General features: G+C 41.5%; 1 long non-coding RNA gene across 2 annotated transcripts in view; it reads left to right on the forward strand.

Annotated features, from left to right (window-relative positions):
* Positions 1-12,588, forward strand: part of LOC135424599 (uncharacterized) — a 266,173-nt gene that overhangs the window by 202,006 nt on the left and 51,579 nt on the right. The gene's annotated exons all lie outside the window — the stretch shown is intronic.

The raw sequence follows: 12,588 nt of genomic DNA on the forward strand, positions 1-12,588 counted from the left end.
CAAAGCTTTGCTTGTTATTTGGGATATTTCTTCACTGACAGGCTCCCCGTGGTTTGATAGAAGAGAATTTTCTCTAGAGTTTTCTGTTTTCCTAAAGAAAATTGTATTTCTATGGTATTTAGTTTGTTGATGGTTGCACTTTCAGCATGGTTGATTTTTTTTTCCTCTTTTTTAACCTATTTTCTGGAGGGAAGAAAAAAAATCAGCCCCAAACCATCTGCCAAATTCCAGAAAATTCTGTAATCCAGAGGATGTTTCGCTTAGTGTGATGGAGAGAGAGTCACCAGGCTCGTGCTGGGTTTGTAAAGTGTCCCCAGCTCCTTCCTCTTCGCCCTGGGGAGCTCCATTCCCTCTGTTGGATGATCAGAGGAGCTCCAGCTCCAAGAGGTTGGCCAAACTGCTCTGGTGTTTCTAACAGTTATTCAAAGGAGAGGCAAAACCAAGTTAAAACTACCAGCCCTGGATCAAACAGTTCAGCTTTTACTTTGGTTGACCTTCCAGTGTGTTCAGTGGGCTCTGTGAGACACGGCAGCCCCAAGAACACGCCTGGGGGGAAAGTCAGAACTCTGCTTTGCAGTTTTGCCTCTGGCTGACAGCTGTAAAAAGTGTTAACTAATGAAGTGTTCTAAATGGGTAAATAACAAAGAAAAAATAAATAGAAAACTAAGGACAGCTGCCCATGAAGAACAGAGCTTTCTACATGCAGAATTCAGTTTCTTTTCATACTTTGACATTGATTCCCTGGTCATCCTATAAACCAGCTTATGAGTTCAGAGCAGTAGGCAGCAAAATCCTCATTAAGTCCCTCATACTCCTGTTGTTTTTCTTCTGATCTCAAGTTTTCCTCTCCCACAGTGACATGTGCTGTCAGTACCTGGAGGGAACAGAATTTAAGATGTTATACTGAAAGTTTTACCTTAACTGATGTACAGATCAGGGCTTCTAAAACTACTAAAATTCAGAGAGGGAAGCCATATCTGTGGAACTAGCCCTGGCTGGTTTCTCTGTAGACTGAATCTGTAATGCCACTGGTGGTTCTCCAACAACTGGAGAGCATCCTGCACCAAGGCACGACCTCCTCCAGAGCCTCGTTTGCTCTCTCCTCCAGCTTCAGAGATCCTTCTCCATCCCCTCCATAGCATCTAATAAGAAGGGCCAGAAATATTCCAGGGAACTGAAACATTGCAGTAGCTTGGGGGTTGTGGACCTCGTTGTTTGCCAGGCTCTGACATTTTATTTAGTGTGGTGTGAGCAAGAGAAGAAATGTCCCTGTGACCAGAGACTGTAGAGTCATGAAGGTGACAGAGGCCTGGCAGGACTTGTAGGTGTCCTACCTTGGTGCTGAAGGGATCAGAGGCAGCAGAAAAACCCAGAAAAGTGAGGTTTTCCCTCACAATGTCATCCAGAATAATTGTGTTGCCATAGCGATGGATAATTAAGCAAAGCTCTCTCCCTTCCAATATGTCACTTTCTTGCCTGAAGGAATTTTGTATTATTTTTTCAGGTGCTATCAATTAGATTCAGCTTGAGTTATGAGATGTTATGTAAGGGAGTATTCCCTACACCAATGGAAGGGAGTATTCCCTATTCCAATAGTACACCCGAGTTTGGTTCCCTCAAATATTTAATTTGGCCTACAGGGCAATCCAGGAATACTGCAGGCCAATCCAGGAATACTACAGGCCAAGGCAATGGTTTGGTTTTGTGAGTTGCCAGCAAGAGAAACCATGTTTGTGATCAAAAAAGTATTGTAGCCTAACAGTGGGATTTTATTCTGTTCCACAGATGCATACAGAGGTGTAATGGGTGAAGTATTCCCACTTAATATTTTCTATGTAGTCACAGAAAGGGAAGAAATCTCCACATGGCCATTCCATTCCTCAGTTGCAGATATGGAAGGTACACCTGGAGTTTTAACTCTAAGGCAGCACCGTGTAGCCCAGCAGAGGGGAAGCAGAACAGGAATGCAGCTGGTACAGCTGCTCCAAGCAGCCCTTTCTCCAGCCTGAGCCACCCTCCATCCTGTTCTGCTCCTGGGGAACACAAAGGTTCTGAAGAAGGTTTTGTACTCCCCAAGAACCCTGACAGCTGCCATGTCCCTTTCTGGCATTTGCTGAAATAAGACACTTAAGTTTCCAGTTTCTCATTTTTCTGACTCTATGCTCATCCTGGGCTCTGAAAGTCAAGCTGGATTTTTCCTGGTTTGCATACTGTTCCTGCTAGTAATGATGAATTATTCAGTGGGAGCTAAATGAAGGAGCCTATTGATGAGTGCAAATCAGAAATTAGTGTAGTTAACATTCCAGGAGCTATATTGCCCAGAAGAATTGTTTGATATGGAACAGACCAGGCCAAAAACTGTTGTGCTGAGGAAACTTTGTGGTTTGCTCAAAACCAGATTTCAAAAATATTTTAGTGGATGAGATGCTTTTGCCTGGTTCCATTTCTGAAAGGATTTGCAGTATTAAGATAGATATCTCTTGCCATAAAAGTCAGGCATTCCTCAGCCTGTGGAATAAAGTTGCACTGAAATAACTCAGTAGCTTGGTTTGACTCATTAAAAAGTGATGACCATTGCAGCCACTGAGTCTTGTGATGTGTGACTGTGCAGAGCCCCACCAGAATCAGTGTCTGTGCACAGTGGTGCAACCCACTGCAGTGGCACAAGGCTTTGGATTTCCAGACAGAGCCAGGAATGTTGCAGCAATAGGATTAATAATAGTCCAAATGAATCTTGGCCAGAAGAGCAGGTTGTTCCTGCTGCGAAGAGCGCCCAGAGCTTTCCACTACATCTCCTTGTAGTGACAACAGCTATTAGACATGCAGTGCCACATTTCAAAATCCAGCAATAACACTTCCATCTGAAATTCCTCAAATACTGACTGGGTGATTTAAAACCTAATGTTTTTTTCTCTGTCTTGCAAACTCTTGCTAATGCTGACTTTCTCCTGCGTGCCCAGTTGATTTATATGCACAGACACAGCCATGTGGAAAGGGAACTCTTTTTTTCAAATGGAAAATAAGACTAAAGATATTCTTTCTGGTTTTCTGATAAGACCATTAGCAAAAGCTACAGCTCAGAAAAAAGCCTTTCCTAGTTTTTCTTTCATGAATCATGCCTTAACATTTGTCAGATCTCTGTGTGGATTTAAGAATTAGGACACCTGTAGTCAGACCCAATGTTATTTACTGGTTTAAGGCAATAAGTATTGGAGGGGTTTCGTATATTCTCTGTCTGAAAAATGTAGCCCAAATATCTTCATCTGTTGCTATTTGTTCGTTGAACACAAACAGTTTGGCTTCCCCCCAGCCTTGTATTTATTACCAAAAAAAAAGCATTTAGCCATAGACAGAAAAATTCATTTAAAATTCATTTCCTCTCCAGAAAAAAAGCAGATGTACAGTTATGAACTAGTAACCTATAGGGCAAAATGAACTTTTGCCTTGTAAGAGAAGATCCCTGCTGTCATTCCTCCCTCTTTCCCTTGATGTGTTCAATACTTTCCGGGGATGCACATTGTAAAACCTACAGAAGATCACATCTCTCCTGGATTTGGTTTTATTACATAAAGGCAGTGCATTCAAGTAATTTGTGTCATGCTGCTACCCTGCACTCACTTGGCATAATCTGCTCCAAAGGCATTAACAAAAGCACAAGTGTGACATCTATTGACGGCCCAGGACTCGGAGCTGGCAGGGCACAGCAGCCTGTTTGCTGCAGCAGGAGCAGGGGAAGGGCTCTCAGAGCCTCTCTGCTGCAGGGCTCATCTCAGAGCAGTGGTAAAGCAGAGGTTTACAGCAGAAGGCTAATGTTGGGTTTGAGTTGCACGTGTTTTTCGTGTTCAATTTAACCCAGGTCTTGCTCAAATTTCTAAAAGAATAATCCGTCTGAGAGTACGAGTCACAAAAGATACCAGAAAACCCTTGAGCTCCAGGAGCACAGCAGGGAACTAATGCTTTGTGCTTCTGGTGCCCATATGCTCTTCCCCAGCCATTGGCTATTGTCTAATGATTAATGCATCCATCCCTGGAGGTCGGTGCTTACAAATGTGTGTTAGCCCTGGAAATACCACAGTTATCCGAGTTGGAGCAACCTGAGGAACCATCTCTGCTGTAATGAGCCATCTGCAGCTCTGCTGTGTGCTGGCCACTGGCCAAACGAGGATATTGGGCAAAACCAGACCTTCCTTCTACCCTGCTGCAGCTGGTCTTGTGTTTAAGCTGAGCTGTAGGAACGAACAGTATTTACAGTGTTACAGGCTCTGTATAGCTGATATTTTGTCTTTTGGTGTGGCTAGAGACTGCCTAGAAGTGTCAAACTCCCCAGGTGCTTGACCTCCACTCCTTGGACTGCACAAACAGAGAATTTCCTGAATCATCTTTTGAAATTTCCCTGAGCCATATTGCCCTTTTCCTGGTAGGACCCAGATTTTCTGGCAGTTCTCTTAATTTCTGACAAATCAATGAGGTATTTGCACTCTTTCTAAGTCAGACACTTTATAATAGGCAGGGAGGTGGTTTTCTCTTCATGGTGATCTCAAGCATCACATTTGGATTAAAGGCAAAGTTTTCTATATGTCACCTCAATTCAACTCTTGTAATTCCACTTCCACCACAGAGAGCCTGCTGCCAGTTTGAGAAGCCCTTCTTTATGGCCTGACACAGCCTCTAGACAACAGCAATTTGAGTTTGCACAGGGAAAGGTAGTTTTCAAAGGGCTGTAAAGAATCAACTGGGAATTAATTGCCAAAGCTGCTTACTAAGATCTCTGACACATCTCATGGACCTTTAAAGGGACTCGTGTGCCTTTGGTCATTTGAATATTTCTGAAAGTAAATCACCTTTTGAACTGCATTCTGATTTCAGTTTTCTAATGTGTAATTCCATTGACTTTGGAGAGGTGACTCACATTTTGTATTTATTTAAGAAAGATTGCAATCAGGCTTCTTATCTCCAGCAAAACCTATTCTTGCTGAACCTTTGAAAGGGGTTCTTAAGATGGGTTCCCAATGTTTTCAGTGCTGATAGCTTCAAGATGAATATATAAATCTGGATAGAACTAGAGATTTTACACCTCATTCTCCACTACGTTCCTGTCATCAGAGGGGCTGGGACTTGAGCTTAAACTTTGAGTCTTAATTTAACCAAGTTAAACTGTTTTCATTAATTATTGTAGTTATGATACTTTTATTAGATAACACAGCTTTCCTGGCTTAACTTTTACCCACATGTTCCTGAAAGGAGTTTTTTAGTGTATCCTCCACTTCCACCCATGACAAGAGCCCAACTGGGGCTGCTGCCTTTTACCAACATGTGTAGGAGTTATTCCTTGTCTTTAAATCCAAGGCATTTCCAAAGGGATAGAAAGAAAGTAACCCAGAGTCAAAGGTAGAAGTAAAACGTCCTCTGTTATCTCATTTTCTTCAATGTCATTGATTCTTAAGAAAAGAAATATATCCCTTCAATAAATTAACTCACGGCGAAAATTCATGTGAGAGAATGTGGATAAAATATGTGTAATTTCTAAGTTTGCCAGTTTTCTGAGCCCCATATGTTTGGTACCAAAATAAAATTACAGCACAGGGGAAATGGGATGATAGATCCAGGCCATGGTGGGAAATATATGGCTATTAATTTGTAATTTTGTTTTGCTAACTGTGAGACAAGAAGGCTTTCTGCACACTAAATAATGATGGTATTTGGAGCAATAAATCTGAGCATCCTTGTGCTGTCTCCTGCTGCTGAATAAATCTGTTGGTCTGTTACAGGCTAACAGTTCTGCTGATGGTTTTAACGAGGCTGGTTCACAGAGAACTGGCCTCTTTCCCCTCAGCTCCACTGAGATCCCTGACAAGGCATGAATGGAGCTCTGCCCATAGAGGAGGAGCAGAGTCAGGCTCTCAGGGTGGTTCTGACCTGTCCTCAGTCCTCTTTCGCTTGGGATTCCTCTTTCTTAAGCTCCCTGCTCTCACAGCTGAGCAGAAGGGTCCCTCCCGCTTGGCACCGTGTTCCCTGTTAGATGAACCCTTCCTTCCCGGGAGAAAACTCAGAGCAATCTCACTCATTAACTGCTTACATTAAAGCCTTTACAAAAGCCAGGTTGGAGTGGGAAAACTCATTTTCACCTGATATGAAGGATCATTAGGTAGCTGAATGATTACAAGAAATGTAAGGCCACACCAGCAAAGAAACTACAGGCTGGCAGGAGGATTCCTGTAAGTCCAGGAGCCATTAACTCCATTTACAAGGAGGGGATTTCTTGTTTGGTTGGTTTTGGATTTGGGCTTTTTTTTCCTCCTAAGCCCCATTTTTGATTTCCTAGCACCTGTTGTAATATGCAGCTGTGTGAGTTTAAAGAGTGACACTAAAGTTGCACAGGCACACAAACTGGACAATGGCAAAATAACCTTGTGCTGCCTTCATCATCTGCTCCTTCACAGCCTAAAGTGAGACTGTCAACAGAAACAATTCAGGAGGGGCCACATGTTAAATTCCTTCAGGAAGAAGCAGTAGTGGCCATAGCTGGTCCTACCAGTCTCATGCAGGCAATGTAGGAAAAGTCAGACCACGCATTAAAATAGTCTGTTTTAGAGAGGCAATCACACGTTATCTGCCAGCAAAACATTTGTTCAGGGGGCTTAGTTATGGCTTTCACAGAGAAAATCTGTTCAGATTGATAGGTAAATAGGATTCACAGCTGTTATTTTGGCCTATTAAAGGTCAGTGGCATTTGGTTAATTTGCTGTCAGATGTAGCTCGTGGGAAGGTGAGATGGTGATGTCAGAGTGAAAATCATAATGAGTCTTTCCAAGCTTGACCCTTGCCTTGTTGCTTGACCAGCTACAGTGGCAGGGACTGGGCTCGCAGCCCTCCAGTGCTTTTTTCCTTGTTTCTTTCGTAAAATTGCTCCTCTGTTGACAAACACTTGAAGTATCATATATACATATCATATATACATGTGCCCATATACACAGTGCTTGTCATGACAGCTCCCTTCACAGGATGAATGCCCTAATCTTTAGGCTGTTGAAGGGACCTGTCTATACTTTAAAACACAAGGCCAGTCCATTCCTATTTGTTTAGAGGAGTGGTTGCAGAACCGTAGATTTGAATCCCAAGGGAAACAGGAATCTCTTTAGCACAACAAAAACCAGTGGGGAAGGCGCAGGACTTTGGTCTATTACTCATCTTGGACTTCTTTTTATTGAGTGTGTTAAGCTGGTACATGTTGAATTTGAGCACCCACCTACATTTGCTGACCTGGACAGTCATCCGGGGGCGACCATATGTCTGCTAAGACAAGTCATATGTGAGCAGATGGAAGTGCTCTGTGGGATATGGAGATCCTGGTGGTACAGCCTCGTGCCTCAGCCCTCCAGTTCTCGATTCTTTTAGTTTTACAGTCAAATATACGAACCCAGTCAAAACTGATGGCCACAAATTTAAACCCTGCAAAAGAACAGAGGGAACAATCGTAATCAAAGTGAGCTGATCATTTGAAAACGTGCCAAAAATGCTCTCTATTGTCTGGCAGTCATTTGCTAAGATTTTACCATAATTAGAGCTTGAACACTCATTATTTATACTGAGTTCATTCAGAATAAGTCAGGTAATGCCTGCTTTTCACAGTTGCTCATGAGGGATTGTAATTAAAGAGCCCTTGCCAGTCTCAGTCAGACTGTTCAAGGGACTTGCCCTGCACTGAGTCCCCTGCAGAGTTTTGCTTCCACCTCCCTTTCAGAGCTGTTAAAAACTTCCTGTGGCAGTGTTTGAGGGAAGAACTGATCCTGGTATTTTTTCCTGTTTAATGCATTTTTTAACTTGTTCTGAGATCTTTATTATACAAGTGTCACTTAAACATGAGTTGCACCAGAATTAGTATGTTATGGGGGATGGGGAGAACAAGCCCAAGAAGTATATTTTTATCTTCTAAATCCCCTACATTTAGAGTTTAATGTATTTTATAAAAACTATCTGTTTCTGGATTTTGGAAAACTCTGCAGTGCTATGCAAGATGGGGAGAATCAGAGAGCTGGAACACAGTTAAAACTTTATTTCTGGTGACAGAGCTATTGCTAATGGAAGCAACTTGGAAGAAGTCAGGTGGGCAAATTATTATTATGGAGTTCTAGTCCAATGAGCTTATTTGTGCCTTCCTCTGCAGCACCTGGATGCTGTAGAAAATAACAGGTCAGACCACGTTTTTTTATCTCTGTGACAGTTCCCTTTTTTCTGAAGTTACTGGCTCAAAGTGTAAATTGATATTTTTGAACTGAAAACATGTCTGAGGTCTGTCTCAAGCATGCTCACTAATTTGCAGTGTGATTTTCTGGTCCTACTGGAGATGAACACTTCAGTTTTAACTATTGGAAAATGAGACACAAACTGAGTTTGATCCATAAGCTCTCTAATGTCAGCAGAGACAGGCAGGCGACTCCAAATGAGAGGGTGAAATTCCTTTTCTTTCTTTAAAGAGCACTGGAAAGAGCAGAGAAAATTAAAAAGAATCCAGGGCACCTTCCCTGTTGTTGAATTAACTCTGATATGACAGTGATACAGTTGCTCCCTTCTTAAAGTTCATACTCCTGCTAATTCTCTCTCTCACTATATCACTTTAAAGAAGATATTATGGCCTATGAAACCCGTAATTCACTGGCTGGGACACCTTAAGCACATATTTGCATTGTTCTTATTGTAATGAATTCTAAAGGAGATGTTATAGTTCAACATGCCTGATCACATTTAATCAACAAGCCATAGATAAAACTCCTGGAGCACTATGAAATGGATAAAAGATCATAATCATTCCAGGGGTGTTTTTTTAATAAAATTATTCTTACAATAACAGGTCTCTCAGGCTCAAATCTAACAGAGCACAGAGGATCAGGACACTGCTGATCATGAACAGAATTGCTGAGAATGATACAATTTGCTTATTCTAAGGAAACTGCACAGTAAATGAGCAAAATGGTGATTTTATGATGTGCTCTGCAACAGGAAACAGTGGGTTGCAAGAGACTTTGCTGAACAATTTCCAGTAGCATTGAGAGTTGTTCTACAGTGATCCCGTGTTTCTCAATCCCCATAAAAGTGTAGGTCTTTCTGAATTCATGTTGTTGTAGAATCCAAATATGCCTGGGCAGTGTGTGGAGAATGGTGCTGCTAAGTACAGCAAAGGTGGCCAGATCTCTCTGTATTGTCCTGCAGTACTTTGGAGTCCTGTATTTTGATATTTTTTCCCTGAACTTACATGGTGCAATACTAGTTATGGTTAGCCACACATGCTTTTTGAATGGTTTGCTGTATAAATTAGGCTTGATGGTATTACCTGAATAGAAGGTTGATATGTGTAGATCATTATTAAGGTGATGGTTATAACTTGCAACCACCTACTATTGTTTTAGCTTTCATTTGTCTTTGGGGACCCACACAGAGGCTTGAAATGCAAAGGGGAGATGATGAGTCAGCCCAAGAAGGGTCCCATGGTACTTCCACATCAATTTGACAAACCCCAGAGCTTATTCTATCATTTGGACAAGTGTCATCTGTATATTTGAATGCCTTTCTGAGACAACTCCCTCGGGCAGATGAATGAGACTCAGCCATTCCTACCCCTGAGCCTGGTTTGCTGTCATTCTGGCAGGAAGGAGTGGGAAAGTCCACTAGAATTAACAGCCAGAGCACTATAGGACCAGGGATAGATTAGAAAGGAGTTATTGCTGGCACTTCCTATTCTCTCTTGGCCCACACAGCTATTTATTATTCACTTTCCTCTGTGTCTGCATTTGTCTGATGACTGACATTCCAATACAAATTGAAATTTAAGCTTTAGCTATATGTACATAGTTGCCTCTTCAGGCTGAGGCAGTGTGAGTTAACAGTTAGTCCCTCAATGTCAAACACAAGAGGAGCCAGACTGTGAGGGAAGAAAGTGGTATTATATTTGGCAGATGTTCTCAGTCTTCACAGCAAAGACATGACACTTACAGTAAGTAGAATTTCCCACAAATTAATGAAATGTTCTGCAAACTTTCCTGTCTGTCCTTTTAAGTCCTTGAGGTTTTTACACTCTGAAAATGATAACAAGCACTGGAAAGTTGGAGGCCAGTTAATGTTGTCACAGGAGAATAATATACAATGAATTCTGTCTAAATGAGCACCTGATATGAAAGACGTACAATGATAAGAAATCCATATTCGCTCTCCACTGAGCTGCTCTCCAGTGGTAATATTTATATGCAGATAGCCATGTAAATGAATATCTTATGAATAACTCAAAGTCAGAGAGAGAAAACAAACCCTTCTGTAAATAGATAAAACAAATTACAAGATGTCTTTTAGGATGATCTTCTTCGTATTCATTGTACTTGAGGGGCAAAGGGGGAGCTCAGCTTTTTGCCACAGTTCTCTAAATGAGTGGAGAGAGTCACCTTCCCTTTTCCCATTCTCATATGGAATTTTTTGTTCCACATAACACAGAAGGGGATTGGGTACAACTTTAAAGTCAGGAGTGTGATATTTAACCTGCTGTGTCATCCCTGTACATGATCCTAATGAGCATGGAACAAACCCTGCTGGTCCTCTTTGTGGCTATGGAAATCAGAGGTTCTGTGGCAGCTGTCAGGTTTTCCCTTGGTTTACAGACAAAGGGAAGAAAATCACTTGGTCCTATGGACCAGAGAGTGAATTTAATAAAGGCCTTTCCTACACTCTGTGAAGGACACGGGGCTGAATTCATTGGTATCCAAAGACTGATCAAGGGAATACCAAGTTTAAGTTGGCTCTTTGCTTTAATATAGAGTGTATTGTCAGATTTCATGCTTCTGTTTAGCTCCTGACAGCAGTTGCATGGACAATTTTGTTTCAAATAGAAAGAAGTTAAAACCAATTGTTTAGGTTGGAAGGTCAAGCACCAGGTTTAAGTTTCTATATGTAAGTTAAGTTGTGCCTACTGGTTACTCCCTTGTCTGCCCTGAATGAAGAGAGGTCCTGGAGGGGGAGAGGGAGTTGTTGAATTATTCAGGTAAAAGCTGCAAGTGGGAAAATGAAGGTTTTGCCACAAATTTACTTCTCCTCTTGTCTTTTTTTAAACGATTTTCATACCCAACAATTGTACTGCATCAGCAGGTAAAAATTTCCCTCCTATGCCCTCACCACAAGTCAGAGTTTAGATGAAAATGTCCTTGTCATGAAAACATCACTGTGCTTGGCCTCCCCTTAATGAGTGGTCAGAGAGCAGGGCTGAGACATGGGAGCTGAGGAAGTGGAGTTAATGCTCTGGTGGAACCTGTTGTAGAGAGCAGTTAATTATTTGAGCCACTTCTCCTGTCCCCTCTCACCTGGATTCCCCCTGGTTCAGTAAAATCCGAGCAACTCATCCAATACATGCTCTCCCTGGAGGCTTCAGATCTGGGGACCACATTTACCTTTTGATCTCTGCCAAAGAAACATTTATCTAAATTTAAAATTAATTAATATCATGCGGCTAAATCTGAACCCTGTGGATTAGATTAAAGTTTATCCAATAAGAGCAGGAAGTCTGATCCTCTGAATATAAATGACTGCATCATCTGCATGAGATTTAATTGAGAAAACTGCATTGAAAAGGCAAATTAAATACCAAGAACACAACAGATTTTCCACAGTGAAACACCGTGGGAAGTGAAAAACCATCTGTACAGAGAAGAACAGAATGACATTTTTGCATCATGTCAGCCAGATAATATTTTCTCTTTCATCCATTATCTGTGTTAAACATTTTGATAAGACAGATAAATTAATGTACTTTTGACTATCACCTGACATTAGTTAAGATGATGAAAAGATTATTGCAAACTCAAAACGACACATGAATTTTAAATGGTTTCAAAGTGACGCTGTTTCTCTAATCCTGTCTGTTCTGAGACAGACAGAAATGCAGATTGTTAAGAGTGTTATTTAGAATTCCTATCAAACTTTTAGTCTGGGAAAAAAATTCTGGAGCCACAGGTTTCCACAACTCCAAATGTTCACACCGCTTGTTTTCTAAAAAATGTACCAGTAGAGTTTCATTAGGATTTGCAGAAAGAATTAACCCCCCTGTTAATAAATATATTTAAAAATTATGTTTCACAGCATATGTTTCAAAACCTCAGAACTGCTGCCATCTGTTTTTGCCTGGATTCTGAAATAACCACAGTCAAGCAATGCTGTCAAAGCCCTGTAGCATCCATATGCCTTTAAACCAACAGGCAAGTCTGAACCAGGATTTCCAGTGCCATATGGACCAATGGCATTTTTCTCATTACTTCAGACAAAACCAGCACTTTGGGTGTGTGTTCTGGGTCCAGACACAGCTCAACACAAAAACTCAGCACTCAAGTCACTGCTTCTCACACCTGGGGGTTTTTAAGGTTAGAGAGCAGCAAAGGTGTGTGATATCCACGAGGCCCAGGAGCTCAGCAGGTCACCTGTTGGAATTTAAGAACATTTTCTCAAAAGCAATGTGGCATTTTAGTGGGTTTGACCCCAACAGTAGCTGCATCTTTGGAATTGACATTCCCAAGAATAACTGAGCTCCCTTTACAAGGACTTAGACAAGGTGCTGCT

Source organism: Pseudopipra pipra, chromosome 19 (assembly GCF_036250125.1).
Source record: "Pseudopipra pipra isolate bDixPip1 chromosome 19, bDixPip1.hap1, whole genome shotgun sequence".
Taxonomy (NCBI): Eukaryota; Metazoa; Chordata; class Aves; order Passeriformes; family Pipridae; genus Pseudopipra; species Pseudopipra pipra.